This window comes from Myxine glutinosa, chromosome 5, assembly GCF_964187855.1.
Source record: "Myxine glutinosa chromosome 5, kmMyxGlut1.1, whole genome shotgun sequence".
Taxonomy (NCBI): domain Eukaryota; kingdom Metazoa; phylum Chordata; class Myxini; order Myxiniformes; family Myxinidae; genus Myxine; species Myxine glutinosa.
Genome location: NC_136265.1, coordinates 135,630,435 through 135,640,113, shown reverse-complemented (window position 1 = coordinate 135,640,113; position 9,679 = coordinate 135,630,435). Strand labels below are relative to the sequence as shown.

Sequence of the window (9,679 nt, the reverse complement as noted above, 5' to 3'; positions counted from 1 at the left end):
CATTTCTTCTTATCGAAACACACACACACCTTACCTTACATATACATGTTTATATATATATATATATATATATATATATATATATATATATATATATATATATAGATATATATATATATATATATATATATATATATAATATGTATATACATATATACATACCACTCCGGCTGCTGTAAAAACACCTCATTCTGTAGCGCACGCAGTGGTGTGTGTCGGGATGGTGCTGAGGAGTCGTCAAAGGACGCAGCGACGTGCTGATCCAGCGTATATGTATGTATGTATATATATATATATATATATATATATATATATATATATATATATATATATATATATATATATATATATATATATATATATATATCTATGTATACATATGCATATATGTATGTATATATATATATGTATATCTATGTATACATATGCATATATGTATGTATATATATATGTATATCTATGTATACATATGCATATATGTATGTATATATATATATGTATATCTATGTATACATATGCATATATGTATGTATATATATATATGTATATCTATGTATACATATGTATATATGTATGTATATATATGTATATGTATGTATACAGTCACGTGAAAAAGTAAGTACACCCCATGTAAAGTTTTGACTTTTTCAACATATTTCAACATACAGCTATTTGATCTTCATTTCAACAATATTGATAGATAAAGGTGATATAATATAACAAATATCATGAAACATTTACATTTTGTAGTCCATTGTCTAATTTAAATAAACATAAATGCAAATTTCGCATATGGAAAAAGCAAGTACACCCTTGGCTCTAATAGGTGGTATTGCCCCCTTTGGCAGAAACAACCTCAAGTAGGTGTTTCTTATAACTGTCTACCAGTCTCTGGCATCGACTGGGAGAAATTTTTGCCCACTCCTCCATGCAGAATTCTTTCAGCTGTGCGATGTTTGAGGGGTTTCTTGCATGCACAGCTCGTTTCAAATCCCCCTACAACATCTCGATGGGATTTAGATCCGGGCTTTGACTTAGCCATTCCAGAACCCTCCATTTCTTTCTTTTCAGCCATTCCTTGGTGGATTTACTGGTATGTTTAGGGTCATTGTCATGTTGCAAGGTCCACCTTCGGTTGAGCTTCAACTTTCCGACAGATGGCCTCACATTATCCTCAAGCACCCTCTGGTACAATAAAGAATTCATAGTGGATTCTATGATGGTGAGCTGCCCAGGCCCTGATGCAGCAAAGCTGCCCCAAACCATAATATTTACACCACCATGCTTTACAGTTGGTATCAGGTTCTTGTGGTCAAATTCTGTCTTTGGTTTTCGCCAAATATGTCTTCTGGTACTGTGGCCAAATAGCTCTACCTTTGACTCATCTGTCCAGAGCACATTGTTCCAGAAGTGCTGGTCTTTGCCTCGGTGTTCATTGGCAAACTTTAGTCTTGCCCTGATGTTCTTTCTGGGCAGCAAAGGTTTCCTCCTGGCACAACTCCCATGTAGATCAAATTTGTGCAGCCTCTTTCTAATGGTAGACTCGTGCACTTTGACATCAACAGTGGCAAGAGCTACCTGTAGGTCCCGTGATGACATTCTGGGGGTTCTCAGAGACTTCTTTCAGCATCTCGCGGTCTGCTCTCGGGCTGAACTTGCTGGGGCGGCCTGGCCTGAACAAGTTGGCAGTTGTTTGGAATCTTCTCCACTCGTAGATGATCTTCCGGACAGTCGAATGATTGATTTCAAATTGTTTGGAGATCTTTTTAAATCCCTTCCCAGACTCATAGGCATCTATAACCTTCTTTCTGAAGGCCTCGGAGAGCTCTTTTGATCTAGGCATGGTGACGCCGCACACTTCAACAACAAAGAGCAAACCAAACTAAATGTCTGAGGTTAAATAAGACAGGTTCCTCCAAGATCCTCTCTAACGATGTTCTAATCATTTGCACCTGAGCTGGTGCACCTGATTCTAATTTTAGGTATTTGAAGTAGTGATAAATGTAGGGGTGTACTTACTTTTTCCACATGCGAAATTTGCATTTATGTTTATTTAAATTATGCAATGTATACAAAATGTATACAAAATGTATACAAAATACAACAAAATGTAAATATTTCATGATATTTGTTATATTATATCACCTTTATCTATCAATATTGTTGAAATGAAGATCAAATGGCTGTATGTTGAAATGTGTTGAAAAAGTCAAAACTTTTCATGGGGTGTACTTACTTTTTCATGTGACTGTACATATATGTATATATATATGTATATGTATGTATACTTATATATATATATATGTATATGTATGTATATAGATGTATGTATATGTATATGTATGTATATAGATGTATGTATATATATTGTATATATATATACAGTATATATATATATATATATATATATATATATATATATATATATATATATATATATATATATATATATATATATATATACTGTATATATATATATACAGTGCGTATCAAAAAAAAGGTAATCCAAATTCAAGGGGTTAATATGCAAAGGTTATTTCGTTTGACAATTTGCATGTGGTTTACCAATTATGAGGAGATCCTCAGCTTTCCATTGATGCCTTTCATGCATCATTGCTGTCACACATGACAGAGTACATGTTCATTGAAAATGACAAGTTCAAATCGCATTTTTACAAGTTTGGCTAATCGGTGCAAGACAGTTTTAAATGGACGCATTACTTGTCGACTGCCAAGTTGATTATGTAAAATTGTTAAGCTGGTCTGGTAATCGTCGGTTGCATCATCCTTTAAGATGGGTATTTAAGATGGGCCTACAGTGTATGGGTTTAGAGACAGTCTGAGTCATTGAAAAGATGGTTCAACTTACGACTGAACAGCGGACCTTCGTGTTTACAACCTTTCACCAAACCGGAAGTTTGCAGCGAACACGTGATGCGTTCAGGGAACGTTTCCCAGAACGGGAGCCTCCAGCAGCCAAAACCATCTGGGCGAATGTTAGAAAATACCAAGAGCATGGCACTAGCCTCAGCCGCAACAAGGAGAATTCTGGTAGGAGGCGCACTGGGCGATCGGAAATGAACATTGCAGCAGTAAGGCAGCAAGTTTTGGAGCATCCTAGGGATACCAGCGCAAGACGAAATGGGACGGGATTGCCTTGGGCAACATTCAACCGAATCACAAGACTGGACCTCCACCAACATCCATATCGGATTCACATCCGGCATCAACTTACGCCAGGGGATTTTGCCAGGAGGCTGGTGCTTGCTGGATGGTTGATAGCACGTTGCGAAGCAGATGTCAATTTCCTGCGGTATCTCGTTATCAGTGACGAAGCTGCTTTCGTCATGGACTGCAAGGTCAATACCCATAATGTTCTTGAATATGCACCGACAGGTCAACCCCCGGAATTTAATTTTGACACCAACATGAATCGACAAAAGTGGACTGTTTGGTTGGGACTTTGTGGAAGTGGTCAGGTGATCGGACCATTTTTTTTTCAAAGGAATGTCAATGGTAACAGGTATCTGCAGATGATCAATGATGAAGTTTTACTGCAGCTGGAGGAGAACTTTGAACGACAGGTTTGTGGTGTCTTCAGATATCTCTGGTGGGCCCAACACTGCGCCCCAGCACATCGTCTTATCGCTGTCCGAGATCGACTGAGGGAACTCTTTGGAGACCGAGTCATCACCCTCAACCATGCAGTGGAATGGCCGCCAAGATCACCTGACCTCACACCATGTGATTATTTCCTTTGGGAACATTTAAAGAACAAGGTGTTCGTAACTCCTCCCCGTGATCTTGACGAATTGCAGGGCCGTATTCGACATGAAGTGGATGCTTTGCGCAATGACCCGGCTATGGTGAGACTAGCAGTTCAGGCCATGCTCCGCCGCTGTGAGCTTTGTGTTGAAAGGGGAGGTGGACATGTTGAAGGTGTGGGTGCATAAAGGCCAATCATTCCTGAGAAAAGTTCACATCTGACGTTCATTTTGCACCAATTATCCTGACTTGCATCGATTAGCCAAACTTGTAAAAATGCGATTTGAACTTGTCATTTTCAATAAACATGTACTCGGTCATGTGTGACAGCAATGATGCATGGAAGGTATCAATGAAAAGCTGAGGATCTCTTAATTAGTAAACCACATGTAAATTGTCAAAATTAATAACCGTTGCATATTAACCCCTTGAATTCGGATTACCTTTTTTTTGATACGCACTGTATATATATACGTTCCCTGGGATTCCCTAGAAGATACGCGTTATATATACGCGTTCCCTAGAAGCATGTGTATGTATGTATATATATATATATATATATATATATATATATATATATATATATATATATGTATATGTATGTATGTGTATGTAATACAACTTTCTCGATCATCTAAGAAATGATTGAGAAAGTTTTCGGTTCATGAAAGCCACTTGGATTTAATTCGATTTTAACATCAGATGTGCCTCATTTTAAAATCGAATTAAATCCAAGTGGGATATATATTCATTCATTCATATATATATCCACTTGGATTTAATTCGATTTTAAAATGAGGCACATCTGATGTCATCCATAGTCTGATAATGCACCGCGGTTGCTTTGATTGCATTTGGTTACGTGGAAGAGAAAAGGGGGTGGGTGGTGGACTGCCATGGAACTAGTTTATTTGCTTGCCACATTTATTAGATATTTTTGAAAGTAAATGAGTCGTTTTTGTTTTGTTAACTTTGGCGGTTTCAAACGACCAAATGGTTTAATACGTTCAAGTATTTAAAGGTGCATGTTTAAGTATTTAAAGTTAAACAGTGGCACGAGAGGCTGTGGCTCTCTGAATGTTTGTGGAGGGGGTTCGGGTGGGAGATGCATGAGAGGTGGCAATACAAGATAAATCGCGTTGTCTGACGTGTATTCAGGATGTTTCAAAAAGAGTGATACAACTTTAAACGTTTATTTACAAAGAAACAGAAACCTCAAGGACGTGAACCAAACATTTATTGAAAGCTTATGACATGGTATTTTCTATCACCGATTGCTATTGCAGTAAATCACTGCTCGAGTTAGTGAGAGCCCAAGGTCTGAAATTGGCATTTACGCAAAATCCTTGTAATTGACGTTCTCGATGTGCAACAACACAACAACAACATGCATTTTAAGGCCATTTTCCCTGCTAGAGCGGGGGTTAGCCAGTTGCCCCCTTTAAATTAGTTCAGACAGATTCATACACAGACACTTTACAGACAGACAGACAGATAGACTACTTTACTTTACTTTACTTTACAGACAGACAGACACATTCAGACCCTTTAGTTCATACAGGCATTGATCCTGACCTCAAAGTTCTGTCCAACTTTCCTGTAGATCTCATGTGGCACTGCCTGGAGGTAGTCTGACACCTCCTGCTTCATATCATCCAGTGTGGCAGTTAACGTAGACAGAGCGGTACCCAGGGCAATGAGGTGGTTTCTAAAGAGCTGCTGCAGGAAAGTGATGGTATCACCAGCTGTATAGGGGGTGTGGTGGTGGGGGGGGGGGGAGGGTTGCAGCATTCTGCATAAACCAAGTCATGCTGTGCTGGTTTGGGGTGACCTTTTGGGCTAAATCATTATGGAACTTCTGAAGCACAGCCCTGTTGCACTCACTGTTGATTGTCACCGTCATACTGTTGTCATTCTCAAACAAGTAAGGCCCTAGCATTCCCCATCTGGCATTGAAGGTGCAGAAGCATGTGACCTTCGGCTCTTTGCAGAAGCATGTGACCTTAAGCCCTCTCAGGTACCTCTCAGTGATCTCCTCAGGTGGTTCTGCCCCCCCAGAAAATGTTGTGGTTGTTGATTTTGTCTCATACCACAGAGCCACTTATTTTGTCTTCTGCTCCACTGTCAATGGCATAGTTGAGCTACAGAGCTAGAAATCCCAGGGAACAAATACCAAAATACCCTGAAACCTAACCCTGAAAAGGAAGGTCCTGAATGCCAAACAGGAAATCAGAGCTGTCTCCCTTGACATATCTCGTGCCTTCAATATGGTCTGGCACCCCGCTCTGCCCACCAAATTCTCCTCCTATGGTATCCATGGAAACATCCACGCATGGCTTGCAGACTTCCTCTCTGGTTGCAGTCAACATGTGGCCCTGAATGGAATTCTCTCATCTCCCCTTCCTGTCGAGGCTGGAGCTCCCCAAGGTAGTGTTCTGGGCCCTGTGCTTTTTCTGGTCTTCATTAATGATCTCTCCGACTCTCTGGAAAATCATCTCCATCTCTTTGCTGATGACACCACTCTCTGCCACTCCATATCCAAACCCTCAGATCAGCAGACAGGAGCCTCTTCGCTCTCCGCAGACCTGGACAATATCTCCAACTGGTCAAACAAGTGGAACAAGTCTTTCAATCCTAACAAATCTCACACTCTCACTTTGTCTCTCCGAAAAGACCGTCTGGACAACCCTCCCATCTACTTTCTGAACAATCCTCTTGAATAAGTTCTGTCATTAAAGCTTTTGGGACTCAGTATCTGCCATGATCTTTCCTGGGAAAACCACATTTTCAAGTTGGCCTCCAAAGCCAGTCGCCGACCTGGCATCCTCCATCATGCAAAGTCATTTCTGAGCACTTCCGAGCTCCTCACCACATACAAAGCTTTCATCTGCAGCTCAATGGAATACTGCTCTCTCCTCTGGGATGGTGTTCCTCCCTCACACCTAGCTCGGCTTCACGCGGGTGAAACCAAAGCATTCAGCATCATTGGTATCTCCCACGATGAATCTGGTGCTGAGGGCCTTTCTCTCTCTCACCGCAGGCAGGTTTGTGGTCTTTGTCTTCTACCGACTCCTCTCCGGCCTTGCTCCCCCTGCTTTGTCTGTGCTCTGCCCCCCCCCCCCCACCCCAAAATATTCCTGCAGGATGCACAAGATCTGCCAGCAACCTTCCTCTGCACAAGCCGCAATTATGTATACAAAAAAAAAAATATATATATATATATGGCATAGTTGAGCTACGGAGCTAGAAATCCCAGGGAACAAATACCATGAAGGTGGATGGAGGTTATGTTTTCACCCCTGTCTTTCTGTTTATCTGTGTGTCTATAAGCAGGATATCTCAAAACATTGTGGGCGAATTAGAACAAAACTCTGGGGATGAGTTGGGTAGGTGACAATTACAAGCTGATTCGATTTTGGTTCAGGTAAGTAGATCCAGCCTATCAGTGGGATACAAAACGTAAACTGTTCAGTCTGGCGAAGGTATGCTCTCTTCCTGGTGCAGTTCGGGTCTATTTGTTCCCATCTTTACTGGCATTTTACTTCCATCGTCTTATTTCTTCCTCTATTTCTACCATCATTTCTTTTCCTTGTTGTCAGTAATAGTTTTGTGTATTTTCTTTTGCATTCTCTAACATAGTGATTGTGTTACTCAGCTCGCTGATAGAGCATGGGTTTGTGCATTAGATTCATATCCACTGGTTTTGTGTATTAAGCAATTGTTCCACGTCTACCGATCCACTTGTCTCGGAAGACTTGATTCAAGAACCATCGCACATTTGAAGCACAGTGGCAGGTAGCCTCGTCTTGCTGGTACAAGATGATGGATGAAAGATTGAATCATCGTGGTTCAGCAACCAAATGCAGTTACTGATTGCCTCATCATCAGAAGATTTGTCTAATCAGAAAGTGTCATCTCATCAAGAAACCCATAGCAATTGTGGATTTAACAACATTAATAACAACATTAGCATTAACAAATTGTGATGAATTATGCTTTCATATATCTTTTACAGCTTGTTTCTATCATGTGTACATCAAATGTTATAAAGGTTAAAAGTTGCACAAGGACTTTATGGACACCCTGCATATAGAAGTAATAGAGGGTTAATTGTGAGGGATGCTGGGAGAGAAGAAGGACAAAGGATGAGAGACGATGTATTCAGTGAATGGAAGTTGTATGAAAGGTATATCCTAAAATATGAGAGTTGGGGAGGGGTGGGCTTATTTGACGAGGAAACAGCTTCTGCCATATTTGCCCATATAATAAATAAATAGCAACCTATCCAGGCCCAGATTCACTTAAGACAAACTGTGTGATGGTTGTAAGGAACCAGTTGTAAATACACAGTAATTGCTGGGTCAACTCTTTTTCAAAGCGGACAGAATTCAATTTGAAATATGTGGTTGTGCCTGTCGTAAATCCTTAACTTATGGAAGGAGTATCAGGGCACCCACAACAAGTTGTGAACGTTTCCTTGCCCGAGAATAAACCCGGGATAGATTGCCACTCCATCGCCGGATGCTGTATGGTTACTTGGTTGGAGCAGGCATTTGCTATTTGGTCAAAATACTCGGCTACTCTTTCAAATGGAACGACTGGTCTGTAACGTCCACCAGTGAATGCGAGCAGACAGAACACCCTACGCTACTCTGAGATGCAACATGCTCACTGTTGCAAGGGAGGCCCTCCAAATGGATCCTCCAATAAGGGGGCGCCCCAATATGGAGGCCTTCCAATGGAGGTCCTCCAGAATTGAGGCCTTCCAATGGAGATCCTCCAGAATTAAGGCCTTCCAATGGAGGTCCTCCAGAATTGAGGCCTTCCAATGGAGGTCCTCCAGAATTGAGGCATTCCAATGGGGGCCCTACAGAGCCAAATAAGACTGTATAATCAGGTCAGGAGTCTAACCTAAACAAGACAGCTCAAAGGGGAATATACAACTTCCGCATTATTTGTTGCACTATAAATATGAAAAAGTTGGACAAACATGAACATACATCAATGTCAGCTTTTTTGAATGCAAATCATATTTCCACAAAACTCAAACATCCTTCTATCAAGTGAACCTCCGACATTGTCCATCTGCTTTGTTATATTGCAAGAGCCGGTCATAACGAGTGAGTACGTTGAATCGCTTCGATCAAATGCAAGGTGTTTTTGAACAATTATTTATAGCTCATTTGGTTAGCTATCTATTTGTTACGTATGCATATACAAAAATGGTGCAGTTTACAGGCATCGTCCCCCTCACCACTTTCCCTCCGGTACGCTCCATATGTGCCTCCTCTTACGCCATTCCCCTCCGAAACAAACTTTTACCCCTTCTCTCCACAGCCTCCACCATGTGTACGTCCTCTTGGGCACCTGGTCGATCACCAGCGCATATTCTTATTTCACTCTGTTGGCGACAGATTAGAAATAAATATCCTGTGGTGTGTGGCTGGAAGTAACCCAACCATTTTTATTGCTGTTTCATTGCTTGTTCAACTTTCCGTTCACTGTCTCAGACATGCTTAGTCAGGGAAAGTTTGTGTTTGCCATGGCTGATTGTGCTCACCCTGATTGTGGTTGTGATGTCACCGTTGCTGGACGTGACATGCTGTTTTGCAACACTAGCTCATTGAGAGGTCATCCTCAGTTATATCGATTACAAACCTTTTCTTAATCCGGTTCCATTATATGACCCTTTGCAGGAAACAAAGTAAATAAATAAAAATTGCTATTAATGCCGAGTGGCATGTTTGGACCGTGTATGCCCCGGGTGGACAGGTCTGGCCACAATAGGTCAAGATGTTGGGGGTATTACAAGGCCTTGAAATTTATTGGCACAGCGTGAGATCCATCTTTGTTATAATAACACTCAGGTCAGCTCGTGTTGCGTTACAAATGTCGTACTTTGCTCTACAATGTA

The 9,679-nt window shown here is 40.9% G+C and overlaps 1 protein-coding gene and 1 long non-coding RNA gene across 9 annotated transcripts in view; one reads left to right on the top strand and one right to left on the bottom strand.

Annotated features, from left to right (window-relative positions):
* Positions 1-5,388, bottom strand: part of LOC137427026 (uncharacterized) — a 15,254-nt gene extending 9,866 nt beyond the window's left edge. Inside the window, exon 1 of the long non-coding RNA XR_010984430.1 lies at positions 5,341-5,388. This is a non-coding gene — a long non-coding RNA (uncharacterized LOC137427026). The remainder of the gene's footprint in view (positions 1-5,340) is intronic.
* LOC137427022 (transcription regulator protein BACH2) overlaps positions 1-9,679 on the top strand; it is a 172,005-nt gene that overhangs the window by 83,298 nt on the left and 79,028 nt on the right. The gene's annotated exons all lie outside the window — the stretch shown is intronic.